This window comes from Acanthopagrus latus, chromosome 22, assembly GCF_904848185.1.
Source record: "Acanthopagrus latus isolate v.2019 chromosome 22, fAcaLat1.1, whole genome shotgun sequence".
NCBI lineage: Eukaryota > Metazoa > Chordata > Actinopteri > Spariformes > Sparidae > Acanthopagrus > Acanthopagrus latus.
In genome coordinates, this window is record NC_051060.1 from 2513766 (window position 1) to 2529209 (window position 15444).

The 15444-nt window shown below is 41.2% G+C and overlaps 1 long non-coding RNA gene across 1 annotated transcript; it reads right to left on the minus strand.

The window, feature by feature from the left end:
* Positions 1–9180: 9180 nt before the first annotated feature.
* LOC119013020 lies at positions 9181–13316 on the minus strand. The gene is made up of 5 exons (XR_005072665.1): positions 13205–13316; positions 11608–11625; positions 9696–9781; positions 9315–9497; positions 9181–9214 (listed from the first exon to the last, which is right to left on the minus strand). It is a non-coding gene; the product is annotated as an uncharacterized LOC119013020 (long non-coding RNA).
* Between the last annotated feature and the right edge of the window lie 2128 nt (positions 13317–15444).

Below are 15444 nucleotides of genomic sequence, written 5' to 3' on the forward strand. Positions count from 1 at the left end.
TATGTTCTTAACACAACATCTAGTCAACATCAGTGCTGTTGCTGTAATTTGCATGGTATAGTGTCATGAGTCATGAGTCAATTATTGTGATACATGTGCCAGGCGTTGATGACTTTGTGTGTACCAATTGTTGTGGGCCGGCCAAGTCAAAGTCCAGAGCTGTTCTGTAGTCCCAGTCTGTCCCTGTCCATGTTAATCAAGAAAATGGCCCCAGTTTGTTTCCTGTTGCTGTTGTCCCTGTGTCTCTTATGCACCAATCAGCCACAACATTAAAACCACTGACAGGTGACATAAATAACATTGATCATCTCATCACTGTTGGGAATTGGTATTGATTATTAATTAAATTGTTATTGCTAATTGATTAAATTGCTATTGTTAATTAATAGGTTACTATGATTCATTAATGAATACGGGGCACCATCCTAAAGTCAGGGATTTATCAAAATTGTTAATATTATGAAAATATCAATAATTTGATAAGGTGGAAGGCATAAATCCAAGTACTGACCATCTCAACCAGCTGTTATTATAATATGGAATTGTGCAAAATAATCACAATGCTCAGTTACAATCAACACTGTTTATTAAAGCTTTCTGCTAACATCAAACCATATAAACAAATAGCAGCTGTTCTCTACAACTAGCTACACAAAAACATAACCTAGCCAACATATAAATGGGTGGAGATGTGTATGTGTGCATGTGTGTGTGTGTGTGTGTGTGTGTGTGTGTGTGTGTGTGTGTGTGTGTGTGTGTGTGTGTGTGTATGTGTGCGGGCATGTGTGTGTGTGTGTGTGTGTGTGTGTGTGTGTGTGTGTCAGGGAGCCCTTTGTAAAGACTACAAAGATGGCCAAACGTGGCTTTGGAAGTCACGTTCGCCATACTACAAAATTGATGGGCGTGACTTGGGACGTAGACCAAAGACATAACAGATCATTTTTCTAATGGTTGAGGTAAGGATTAAAAGTAATGACACCACTGCAGCCAACCAAAACTTGTCCTCTTTCTCACTTCTCAGAGTTGACAGCCCTAATTACTTATGACTTTTTTTCTTTTAAGCAATGTCTTTTAGTACTTTATGGGTGACTACCAGATCATTCTTTAACAACAGCTCTAAGTTAAAAGGAAAAAAAATCAAAGGCATACCGTTAGCATAAAAAATACAATTATGTCAAAGATACATATAAGAGTGCCCAACCAAAATTTTAAAGCGCCACGTTACCACCTTAACATAAAATAATAATATTTGCAGTCACAAAGCCAAGTGATCCAGCAATACTATGGGAAATAAAATTCCTGAACAAAAGTATGTTTTCTGAGGCCAGGAGTCAAGAAGGTGGAGCAGTGCAGCTGTTGATACAGCACTGGTTCACTGATTGACTCAGCTCTGATAAGAAGTGTTCACCTCAGTGTGTTGTGAGCTCTGACCCACATGCTGCTTTCTCAGGCTTAACCTACACAGTGCAGCAGTGGTGGCAGGGATCGTAATGTTAACTTGTACATACAGAGTAATTCCTGCTCATTAAACTGCACAAAGTTGCCTGACCAGCCACAGATGTCCAACTACTGTTGTTTAAGCTACAAACCAGGGCGGTCTACTACATCTCCAACAGCTAACGTCTGTGAACACCTGTTACTCTACAAGATACATTAAATTCTGCATTTAAAGCATGTAGGGAAAGAAGAAATTAGCACTTGTGTTCATCTTCATTTGCACGTGTCCTTGTGATTATATAAAGCTTAAAAGGAAGGAGAGTTGAAAGAGTAGTTATGATATTGAGAATGTCGTTAAATGTCTCGAATACTTGTGATTTACAAAAAAAAGAACTTTGAATCAGTGAAAGCACTTCCTATATTACAATATTTAAGACATACAATTGTCTTTGTGTACTTTCAGAAGTATTTCAGCTACAAATGAAACTTAAGTCAGTCACAATTGTAATGGTACTTTCTTGTACATTTATTGCAGTCATTTATTACAGTTTGTACCTTGAATGAAATACTGAGTGGCTCTAGATTTATTTTCTCTAATAAGATATCAAGCTTATTTTATATCTTTATCAATAATGTGTTTCTGTTCAGGTTGAAATTGTAAGAAAGTCAAAAAATCAAAAATTGCTAAAAAACTAGGTGGCAACATAACTTGCAGCATTGCATACTATACTCTTGGCTGTAACTATCTTTGTTCATAAGCAGTTCAGTTAGCTGTGGAGCTAATTGGCCCTAACTGCTAATGGAAATCTGCCTGCACTAAAGCCTCAGATGTCAGGGGAGTCACTGTGGGCAATGAGGCTCAGCTCATCCAGTCTCTCAGTGAACACAACTGAACACCAGACTGAGACTGATGCAGACTCAGACAGAGGTCAGTTTGAAGACAAGGGATACAGTGGTGAGTTTACAGCAGCTCTGACCAGGATCCTGACTGCTTGGACAGGAAGACATAGCAAGCAGGAACAAGAGAGGTGTGAAGCAGCAGAGGAAAAAGACTCAGGCATCGCGGTGAAAACGGTGTGTAGAACCAGAATAATTTTGCATCTTAATCTGTGAATTGAAAATGTATTTTGTCAGTGAGGCAATGAAGATGTCTGAGTTCAGTAAAGGAGAGAAATTTGAATTCAGGTGGTGTACGGTTTTGTTTTTAGTGATGACATTTATTCAACACTGTTGTTTCTTCACACTTGGTTGATGTTAGTTCATATTTTGAATGTTTAAAACTACAATTCTGGCCATGTCTTATATAGTGTACTTTTCAGACATTTTGCTTGTGACTGGAAAAAAATAATAATGATTTCTGTTCCTTTTTTTAAAATGTTATTTTTGTGTGACACTGCAATTGAAAAATTGCAGAACCACCATGTATCAGGACCTCTATATGTACCTTCCGCTGACTTCTCCGTTTTCATTGAATCCCAGAAATAAAGGAAGCAAAAGTTTGGCAGTTTTTATTATTATTATTATTATTATTATTATTATTATTATTATTATTATTATTATTATTATTATTTTCTTTTTTTTTTGGCCTTTATGTGGCTTTATTGACCGTACATGAAACAGGATGAGAGAGAGGGGGTGACATGCAGGAAAGGGCACCCAGGCCGTGGCCCAAACCGGGGGCCTCTGCAGTGAGGACGAGGCCTCTGCATATGGGACGCCCACTCTATCAACTGAGCTAAGTGGTAGCCCAGAAGTTTGGCAGTTTTGATCATATGTTTGTGTAGCATTTCAACCTGACTTGTCATTAAGTGGGTAGTGATGACAGTGATTAATAAGCTCTTGGTGTGATAGAAGAACAAAGATGTGCTAATGAAAAATCACACATTTACACTGGCACATAGTAACTGGAGACCATATGGGATCACACTTTTATCCTCACAGACTCTAGAGTACTACATTAACAAATACATTATTTTATTTTATTTTAACTGATGGCTTTTGCTGAAGGTCTGCACTATAAAGAAGAGATAAATTAGAATCCCTTATGTAACATGTAACTTTTTACTGTAGAAAAGGGAGTTCTAACATAAAGCATTATGCAGTATTTCACACATTTATCTGTCTGTGATGTAAAGGTGCATTGAGATAGCTCTCTGCAATATCACTGCTGCACAACAAATGGGTCTAGTCAGCCGGGCAGCACGCATCTGAGAACATGTTTCGGGCTCTCAGGGCCTGGTGTTCACAGAGGTCACAGTGCAGCACCCAGGCGGTGATGTGCTCAGTGTTCGGTGAACCATTAAAGCTCAGCCAGCCATTCCTAATGACATCGCTCAGAGACGACGGTGCTGATTATGTGGTGTCCCTCTTGTCAGGCAGGGGAATGAGTGTTGACAGTCACATTGTATTGTGAATGCAGGTTGACCCCTGGGAGGTCAGGGGAAGAGCTGCTCTATGATGTCACAGGTCAGCATGTGCTACCCCCAAAGTGTGAGTGAAGAAAAAACAGTGTGAAGGAAGGCCTGTCCAAAGGCCCGTCTGTGTGATGACATTGTGTGTAATGTTGTGGCCTTTACCTCTTTATGCTGATTGAGTGAATATTTGGGATGAATATTATTGTGTCCATTTGTAGATTCGATAAAGGTGATGTTTCTTTCAACTCAGCCTTATGTGATTATGAAACATCAGTTTAGTATCATCAAATGGTGAATAAATAACAATTATTTAGTCATTTAGTGTGTTAGCACAAACATGTTTTGCTTTACAAATTTGTGCATCATTTTTTGTGTGTCAAATTACATGTGAATGTCATAGGAAAACTGTGATTAATAAGGTTAAAGTGGTACAAAGTTCATCTAGGAAACAGGCTTGGTTTGAGCAATTTATTAACAATAATAATTATTAAGAATAACATTAAATTCTTAACATAAATTATAAATCATGGTGCATCATCCTGGAATCAGGTACCAATAACCAAACAGAATATAGCCTCAAAAGAAGGATGCTCACCTTGAAAAATAGATTTTTGTAAAACATTTAAAAATAACGGAAAAGTGAAGGAAATTAATTGCTCTTAATCACAGCTGCTCTGTGGATGGGGAGTGGGGCAAGATTATTAATGTGGTTCTCTAGGCTCTACAATGAAAACACCTAATCTTAGGTGTTTGAGATCTTGCCTTTCAACTATAAGAATTCATCTATGACAAATGGCCTTGAAAATATAAACTGAAAAACTGTTCCTGTGGCTCAATTTACCCAGAGTTAAGTTAAACCACTTGGCCATCTGGGAGTAAATTTACCATCCCATTTTTCAAATTGGGGCTGTAGCTCAGCGGGTGGAGCAGGTCGCTAGTGAACTGAAGGTCACTGGTTTGAATCCTGGCTCCCCTTGGGCAGAGCTGAACTGCATGTCTAAGTATCCTTGATCACTGATCAAGGTGCCAACTGCATGCCAGGACAGTTGGGACCTTGTGTGGCAGCCTCTGCCATCAGTAAGGGCCCTGCGATGAGCTGGCGACTTGTTCAGGGTGTACCCTGCCTTCGCCCAGAGAGACAACTGGGATAGGCTCCAGTAACTCCTGTGACCCCTTGAAAAAAAAGGGATAAAGCGGTAACATCCCCGCGACCCTCACCAGTAAAGCGGAAAGATAATGAAATGAGATTTTTCAAATTTTAATGCTTTAACGAGATAATAACTCGCACTTGTGAGATAGTAAGTAAGATGCAGTGGCACTCTGGCTCAAATGACTGAATGAAGTGAACGCTGTGGGGTTAACTCAATGATGGATCGCTGGAATCATGAACGTTTACTTCAACAACTTATATTGTAACATTGTCCTCAGCAGCAGAATCGTATCGTACATAGTCGCCATCTTGTTGCACTCTGACCTCTTTACTTAAAAGATGTTAACTATGACCTGTCTTATACAGCAGTGCCCCCTTGTGGTATAAAGAGCAACAGTATATCTGTTGTATATAATAACGGAACACAACAAATGTGTTTTTTTGTCACTGTGAAAGCTGAGAGAATGTGGTCTATATGAGAATGTAGTGGAAAACTGAAGGTGTTTTAGTAAATTTAGGTTTTCTGTCACATGAATATGATACTATATGAACCTGCATCCATTGTTAATCATTTGTCCTGATTGCCAGATTTCATAAATTAATTACAACCAAACTACTATTACGTTGACAACACTTTCATCATCATGGCTAGCATAATAGCTATTAAAACAGCTATCATAATAGCGATTAAAACATCTGGACACTCATCGTGGATCATCAAAATACCTATTACATGAACCTTTTACAGTTACATAATAGCAAGACACTTTAATAACTTTTATTCATTTGTTAATTAAATAAATGTAAATAAATGTAAAATTCTGAGATGGTCTCGATCCATGATCATAACCCTGCATTTAACCATTAAAAAAGGCGACGACAGAAGCAGGAAATGAACGTACATATTCAAGACCTACTTAAATGTAATTTAATACTTATATGCAAAAATTGGACGTATTTAAGACTTTTCAAGGCTTAAAATGGAGACTGTCATATTTTAGACTTTTTAAAACTTTTTAAGCGGAAACCCTGTGGATGTATGGTTACATGACAACACATGACAATATGACAATAAATGTGCATAGTTTCCTAGAAACAGGGGTTGGGTCAACTTACCCACTGGCACATCTTACCCCACTCTCTCCTACAGTATTATAGAATGTATGTAACGTAAGCAAAATTCTATCTACTAGCAAAAATACTTTAACTAACATATTTATATTATCTAATTACAACTACAGTAACTACACACTAAATCAAAGTCAAGCAATAAACACCCTGTAAAAAAACAGCTTAGACCAGCTTAGGCTGGTTAAGCGGGTTTTAGCTAGTTTGGTGGTTTGATGGTTTTAAATAGGTTTTGGTCTTAGCTTGTCAAGCTAGTCTTAACTGGTCGGGCTGGCCTTAGCTGGTCGGGCTGGTCTTAGCTGGTCAAGCTGGTCTTAACTGGTCAGGCTGGTCTCAGATGGTCAAGTCAAGCTGGTTTAGCTGGTCAGGCTGGTCTTAACTGGTCAAACTGGTCTTAGCTGGTCGGGCTGGTCTCAGCTGGTCAAGTCAAGCTGGTCTAGCTGGTCAGGCTCGTCTTAACTGGTCTGGCTGGTCTTAGCTGGTCAAGTCAAGCTGGTCTAGCTGGTCATAACTGGTAAGGCTGGTCTGAGCTGGTTTGGCTGGTCTTAGCTGGTCAAGCCGGTCTTAACTGGTTGGGCTGGTCTTAGCTGGTCTTAGCTGGTCAAGTCAAGCTGGTCTAGCTGGTCAAGTTGGTCTTAGCTGGTTGGGCTGGTCTTAGCTTGTCAGGGTGGTCTGAGCTGGTCGGGCTGGTCAAGCTGGTCTTAACTGGACCTGGTGAGGAAGTGTCCCACTTGCTTCTCCCTCCGCATTTTTCTGCCGGCTCCACATTGAGGACATCCATGCACCTCCGGAAGCACTCTGATTAAAAAAAAAAGAAAGAAAAGAAAAAAAAAAGGGCCATGCTTCGATACATTACATATTCACCTTATCTAGTTATATTTACATTTCAGTTTCACAACAATGAAAAGGGATTGATCAGAGGTATTAATTTCTTTTGTTCAAAGGAGGATTACGACCATTTTTGACCCCTCTGATGACAGATGCAACTGCAGACGCTCCTCTGTCCCTCAAGGCAACGCACCTGAGACTGTGCAAGAATGTTTTCTTTTCCTGTAGCAGGTTGTGTTGCTTTGAGGGACAGAGGAGCATCTGCAGCTGGTCTGGTATATCACTTGGAAAACCGCCAGGTCTCTGCACTGTGAGGACGCGCCATCGGAGTCGCTTCATCAAGTTGCTCCTCTCTATGAGCTGTGGTTACAATGTTACATCATCAATATGGACATGTCAGCTTCATGGAGATATTATGGACATTACCACTGCACTGCTCGACCATTTCTTTTTGTTAAGAAATCAACGTCAACAACAAGGTGTTCGTTTGGCAGGGAGAGCAGAAGGTATGCGATTGGATATATGTCTTTCCGGGATATAAACAGAAATATCTGAGGTGAGTGACTAACATTACATGCAAAAACACAAATATATACTGTTTATGCTGTACACTATATGAGTTCAGTGGTGTCTTGCAAGGATTCAAGTCATGTACCATAGATCTTTGATTAATTTTTGAGTGGGTTTATAGGTTTGAAATTGCCCCCATAAGTTGCACCTTTTTATATCATATCATTTTGAAAGCTGCTAGACAATTTGAATTTCCCTCCTGGGGATGAATAAAGTCTTTTCTATTTTGTTCTATTCTATTCTATTCTATAAGTTAGCTTTGTAGCTATCCGGAGGGCTGGGTAGCGATGGTGTGATTTTAGTCACGTTTTTGTTCCCCCCAACACTTGGTGACCATCCGAAAAATGATTCAAGGGTCAAAAATGGCTGGAATTCCCCTTTAAGAATTCATATTCAGGCTTATATTCAGGTCAGGAAACATTTGGAAAATAACCTATAGCTTATTAATGGTCTGATTTTAAGTATATGAAAATGTGGTCAGATCTTCCCGGGGGAGGGAGGGGGGGATGAGTCGTATGCCTCCTTGATGTTGACATACAATAAGTCCAGTGTTTTATTGTCTCTGGTGTGGCAGGTGACATACTGTGTGAATGTGGGCAGAGTGGAGGACAGAGAGGCATGATTAAAGTCCCCAGAGATGAGGAAGAGGGCCTGTGGGTGCTGTGTCTGCAGTGAGCTTGTGACTGAGTGGATGACGTCACAAGCTGCATCAGAGTTAGCAGAGGGGGGATGTACACAGTGCAAACAATCACCTGTGTGAATTCCCTCGGGAGGTAGTACAGCCTCATGCTAACAGCTAAAAGTTCGATGTCCCCACTGCAGACCTGTTCTTTAACAGTGATGTGCCCAGAGTTACACCAACTGTCATTAACAAACACAGCCAGCCCTCCTCCTTTCCTCTTACCACTCTCTGCCATCCAGTCTGCCCGCCGTAGTTGAAACCCGTCCAGATAAGCGTCCGTGTCTGAGGTCAGCTCCGTTAGTCATGTCTCAGTGAGCACCATGATGCTGCACTCATGGTAGTCCCTCTGATGCCGGGTCAGCGCCGTTAGCTTGTCCATCTTATTGGGGAGAGATCTTACATTCCCCATGATGACAGACGGGAGGACGGGTCTGTAGCATGTCCTCCTGCAACGGCGAACAGCTCTGGAGCAGCACCCGCATCTCCTCCTCCTCCTCAGCTCACGGGGGACATCAGGCCACTCATGTGGCGGCACCATGACGCTACTGAGGGCCAACAGCTGATCCCTACTGTTAACAATAGGGCTGCGTAAAGGCTCCCCAGACACGGTGGAAAAAGTTGAAGTTGAAAAAAGTATTGAGACCAGAACGAAGAACGCAAGTCTGGTCTCCATACTGCTCAAGAGAGAGCTCAAAAGAGTAAAAGAAGAATAGTTAAAAAGTGCAAAAGAAATACAAAAAGAGGAAAAAGCTCAAAAGTGAGCAAGAGCTGCTGTGACAGGCTGCCACTCACGTGGCGCCATCTTGGTGCAACAGTTGTGTATATTTAAGCAATGCCATTGGTTTAAGCTAAAAGTTGATAGGTGGTAAATCTTTCAATGATTTAAAGCACTGAGGAAAGATAAGGCAGGACCCCTAGCATATATGGATGAAATCCTATGATGGCCTTAGAACATAACATTCCTGTACTTGCCTTTTAATGCCACTCTGGCAGTGCCTGTAGAATCTGTAACAAGTATGAAGAGAGAAATTAAACCATTTGACTGGATATACTGCATTTGGTTTGAATTTTGAATTTACATGAATTACTTCTTTTAAAAACATACCTTTGGAGGATGGCCTCTGGAGTAGATGCATGGGACCGAGTGGAGAAAAGGCCAATTCATCTCCAGAGAACGATGCTCGGAAAGGGACACTGGCGTGAGTCAACTTGGGGGAACTGGGGCGTTGGAAGGTCTGATATATCCTTGGAGGTGATGGTTGGCTGTCCTGACTGGTTTGTTGGGTTGCTGGTGTGTTTAAAGAAAAAAGATGTGGGGTGGGGGGTGGGAAAGGTGGTTAGGGGCAGATATGCGCATAATACATAATTAGATTCTCTATTCTCTGTAAAAGCTTACTTTGCTATGCACACACACACACACACACACACACACACACACACACACACACACACACACACACACACACCGCAATGTGGATAACTATACCTGGAAATAACACTTTGGGGGCTTTGGCGAATCTGTGCACATCCTTGGGCTCCTCATCCTCATCTTAATGTTAAATTGGATTGGGTCTAAAAGTAAACAAGGGAGCAATTAAATTGTCAACTTTTCAACACATGTCAACAAATTGTTAAATTGTTGAATTGCATATGTCAACAGCAAGTAGTTGAAACTGCCTATATGTTTGCTTTGGACAAAAGCATCTGCCAAATATAAACAAATGTGTGGAACTGGAAACACAGAATAACAAGTACAGTCAGAGAAATATTTTCAGAGAGGGGTATGATTCTTATTGTCAAATGCAAATTTTATAACAAGGAGATTGGGCTGTGCCATCCATGTCCAGGCAGTTCTCGGTTCAGGATGGCTGCATTCAGCCTAATAGAGTCCTTGGGAGGGTATGGGGGCCAGAAGACTTCTTCCCCGTCAACCCATGTGTTAGGCACATTTTCAGTTGCACCACTGATGAACTGATGAACAGATGAACCAACTACATGAACTGATTATATGAACTGATTTGGACATTTTGGACATTTGGCAATGAACTGTGTTTTGTCAGGGTAAAGTGTGTACTTTTTGCCAATGTGCTGAAGCCTCGTCACACTGACGTTCTTGCTCAACCCCCAAACTGTATATATATGTTTGCAGATGGAAAGGGATACTGGCCATAAGACTCCTCCTTGGTAAACTTTCGAAAAATTATGTAAGTCTCCTGAGCTACTCTGACAATGTTTTCAACAATGGTAATGTCATTTACAATTTGAAAACAATTATCCCAAGACCTAGATGATAATGTGTACTTTTCCGTAACAAGCTTACGGTACTGATCTCCATAACTCAATGAAGAAATCAATGGATTACATGATGAGGATGCATGAATTTTTGTCCTTTATTCACAGTGTCTGTTTCCAGATATGTCACCTTGTTGTGCCATTCACCCACTTGGAAACACTTGTCGCCGCCTGAATAACCGTTGTGGCTTTTTATGTTTTTAATAAAGGATCGTGCTGGTGCATCGCATATAAACAAGCACACTTCTGCCATTATCTGCTGCCCATTGTAACAAATGCCATTTTTTAGAATGCCACTAAGGTCCTCAATAAATGGGCCCAAGAACTCAAAGACACTCTTTGGTTTGGTAAAGTCAGAGAGGAGGCCAACAAGGAATGGCGATCTGCTGTAATCAGCATTAATGGTTGCCAGAATGGGCCAGAACTGCGTTCTGCTGCTTCGGAATAGTGGTAAACCATCTATGCTAAACTGCAGCTTAACTGCGGTCAAACTAGCAGGCAGCTTCAAATAAGTTTTGACATCAATCCTGTGGCTAGGCCAAAGTGGTAACATACCCCACCCCTCCATTTTCTTAGTTTTTATTTCACCTTGTGTCTTGAGAATTGTCCGAGCATCTCTTTGAAATTCTGGGTGAAACACTCGCAAAATGCTCAAGATAGCAATCAATGCTGTTAGTGAGACAGAAAAGGAAGAGGCCCAAAATCTTAGACTCGTCACTAACTCTGATGTTGGAGCTTCAGCATCAAAATCATCTGATTCAACAACAGGCCGAGCTGGTGGACAGTCATGAACACTGTCCAATGACACATGGGTCTCACTGAATGCTGACCTCTGCTCATGTTCCCCTATCCCTGGTTGGTCCACAGCTGAGTGGCTAGAGACTGAAACACCAGACTCCAATGCTACACTTGGACATTTAACATGTTCCAGTTCTGCGACAGAGTGGCCTTGTATGTTGGGATCATTAAAGGTTTTCTCAAACTACTGCAGGATTTCTGACTCTGTGGCCCTAAGCATTGATTTAATTTTCTGCCTCTTTGACCAGCATAATGTCATTGTGCAAGTTGTTTCTAGAAATGAAATAAAAACATGTTGTTCTGCTTACTTTGTGTGCAAAAGTGATCTGTAAGAGAACAGAAAAGTCAGCGTTAACAAACAGCAATTTAAATACAGACAGTGTGATTGTACTTTATACATATGTACTCAGGTAACCAAAAGGTTTCCCCTATTATTCCCCCAATATTTGTATCTGCTGTATCTTATATCATTACTTGTTGAAGAAGTCTGGACACACATTTATATATTTTCTTTATTGTTATTATATTTAGATTGTGGTACAAAACCAATGGTCAAATCTAAATGATCCACATCTGATTAAGTAGTGACATTGGGAGTAAACAGCTCCTTATGTTTTGACTGATACAGTTGGCTATGATCTGTGCTTTGTGTTATCTATTAGGCCATGAGCTAGAGGGCCTTACAATGACCCCCCACCTCCCAACCAAACCAAATTTTGTTGGCTGGCAAAATCTTGTCTTCCGTGGTTCCACTGGTACTTCACCAGCGATAACCTGAAGCTGCTGAGTCTAGATCTTCTCTCTCACGCCGTCTTTCCAGATTAGGATTTTCCTCTATCTTGTAAAAATGGAATTGAATATATTTGTCTCTGTATTGAGTTGGTAATCATTTGGTAAAGATGTCTCTATCAACCATTTGCATATGGCTTAAAATAATCTCCCCCTCACTGCATGAGACAGAACCAATAACGTATATGCAAATTGTATGCGATTGCATCATCAGTATGTAAATGAGCATATGATGTCATCTACATGCTGCCATTCGTCATTTAAAAAGCTCTTCTTGCTTCACAGACACCGAAGCGCACAATGGAAGAACTTCATTGGAACAGACCCTAGCTTGACTGTTCAAAGACGTGAGCAACCAACTCGGTCGCTGAACGCCTGGCTCTTGGTCACTGTTCTGTCGGTAGGGCGGCTCATACTTGGCAGCCAACTAGAAGCAATACTAGTTCACTGCCTGAAGCTAGCTGTTAGAGTAATTAGAAATAATCGGTGCTAGCAAAAGAGCTACAGAGAGTAGCAATACTCCCGATGGTGGCTAAGTGGTGGCAATACCCCAAATTTTTTAAGCATGAGCCCACAGAGTAGCGATACTCCCCAAGGCGAACGTTTACACATACCACACAGAGAAACATCACTGTTTTCCTGTAATAAAGAGAAAAATAGAAATATATTTCACAAATTCGCTAGTCGAATAGTAGCAATACTGCGCTTCACACCACATCCCTGCTTCACAACTAAGGTGCAAGTATAAAGCTAATGGTACACAGCTGCCCGCAGCTGTTAACGCAACTCTGCAAATGAGGCTAATTAGCTAACTCACCGGCAGGTAGCTAACTATGGCTTCACCACAAATGCTGATGGCCCCCATTACGAGGGGCAATAAGCCACAGACGGTGTAATTATGGCCCCCCAGTGGTCACATCTGTGTTTAGCACAAGGTGCTAAGTGCTAGCCTTACTGCCTTTCATTTGATAGCCTAGCCTAGCAGCTCAAATTCCTAATTTCTCTTGGTCTTTCCTTTCCTGTTTCAATCGATTTCACGACATACATCCTCCCCAAATGTATCTGCCTACTTAGCAACAAGTATAATGGTACAGATATGCATTTTCAACGACTTACTGTTGAAGAGGGCCCATTTCAGAACCTCATCGAGGTTTGTCTGAAGTGACAGGTTGGCTTTTCCGTACACCTCCAGCTCCTTCTCCAGCTCTATGTTTTAATTTCATATTCTGTACACCTAGAGAAGACATAGCAATTAGTGATTATGCAGGTAAAGGGGATTTGTGTTTTTTAGCTACTCTGGACGCTATTTTCCCCACGTACCCTTGCCTCCGCAGAATTCTTTAATCAACATACTATACGCCAACATCTTTGATGAAGACAGCCCGGAAACCACACTACGTTGTCTATCTTGGTAGTTTACGTTGGTAGTTTACTGATTTACCCCTGATGACAGATATTTTCTTAATTTTCTAAACTAAAATTTTGGCCATATCTTACAAGTTGGCACACCAAATTTGGATATTCAAATTTTTGGTCATATTGCCCAGCCCTAATCCTATCTGTCTACAAACAACTAGTATTCCGGGGTTTCACAGTCTTCTTGTAGAGCTGCAGTCTAACATTAAGGCAGGACAGCTGTTGAGAACAAGACATTTGAAATGACTCATCTCATCTGGAGGCCACTTGAAGGTGTAGCCATCTATCTGTTGATGTAAGATGGTCAACATGGACACTGATGATTAAGGTTTATTAGAGCTTGTTTTCCAGCCCCCTGCTGAAGAGTCTCACGGCATTTATTGTGTTTTTTTCTGTTGTAGCCTGACTATAGCCTTTCTCAGAATATGGCATATTTTATCAGAGTTGCTTCTCCATCCTTTCCTGGTTGCTGTGCATTTCATGCTTGGACATATTTGCAGGAAGACACGCACCCAATTCTTGTATTTTGCACATTGTATGTTCTTATTTGAGCTTCAGGAAGGTGTTTGCTCCAGAGTGGATTTAGCCATTCACTGTTTGTTAGCTGAATTCCTCCTGACCAATGACACACATTCATCTGTCTATCTAGTCATATCTGACTCTATGAGGGCTCTGATGACGCCTCTCCCTCTGATTATTTCAGATGTTTTAATTAGACGTTTCAGATAACTGATTCCTGGAAATGAATGGCTACATATGGCATACAGCTTTTGACAAAAACGACAGCTTAAAGAGAATAACCTCCCAAGGCTCAGGGGTGTGCAGACAGCAGGGCATGGGCTGCACTCCAATCAATTACCTGAGCAGACAAGCAGACAATTCCTCTCCTTCTCTTGCTCCTTCTCCTTTCATCTATCACTCTGCCCATTTTTTCCTTCACTCTTTCTTTATCTCTTTCTCAGATTAGAGACTGGCTCCACACCGTGTGAGAAGAAGCCACTTAGCAGATAATGATACTTCGCCTCATCAGCCTGTGACACAAATAATGCAAGTGGGCATGGAGAGGTAGCTTGCCCATCTGCCACAGCTACATCATTGCTTATACGTCATGCGTATCCCTGGGAGACCAGCAGGGGTTTGTGGGAAGTGAGGAGGCCATTACCAGCAGTTAACAGGCTACTAGTTCGCCTTCATTATACATTATTGTAGCATTGGAGATACAGTTAGAAATGAACAAGGGTGCCCTTCACTCCTGGCATTAATACCATGTGTGCCACCTGTGCTAATTGAGGGGACTGTGCTTATGTCTGGCATTCATATCCATCTTAGTATGCACATAGAAATATGATTTGCTATTCTGTTTCCAAACTGCATACTGGTCATGTTTATGTCTATTTAAGTAATTAAACATTTCCTGTTTTTTGTACGGGAGACATAAACACAAGGGACACTTTGCTGATATATTCACACGTTCGAGCATCTCTTTGAAATTCTGGGTGAAACACTCGCAAAATGCTCAAGATAGCAATCAATGCTGTTAGTGAGACAGAAAAGGAAGAGGCCCAAAATCTTAGACTCGTCACTAACTCTGATGTTGGAGCTTCAGCATCAAAATCATCTGATTCAACAACAGGCCGAGCTGGTGGACAGTCATGAACACTGTCCAATGACACATGGGTCTCACTGAATGCTGACCTCTGCTCATGTTCCCCTATCCCTGGTTGGTCCACAGCTGAGTGGCTAGAGACTGAAACACCAGACTCCAATGCTACACTTGGACATTTAACATGTTCCAGTTCTGCGACAGAGTGGCCTTGTATGTTGGGATCATTAAAGGTTTTCTCAAACTACTGCAGGATTTCTGACTCTGTGGCCCTAAGCATTGATTTAATTTTCTGCCTCTTTGACCAGCATAATGTCATTGTGCAAGTTGTTTCTAG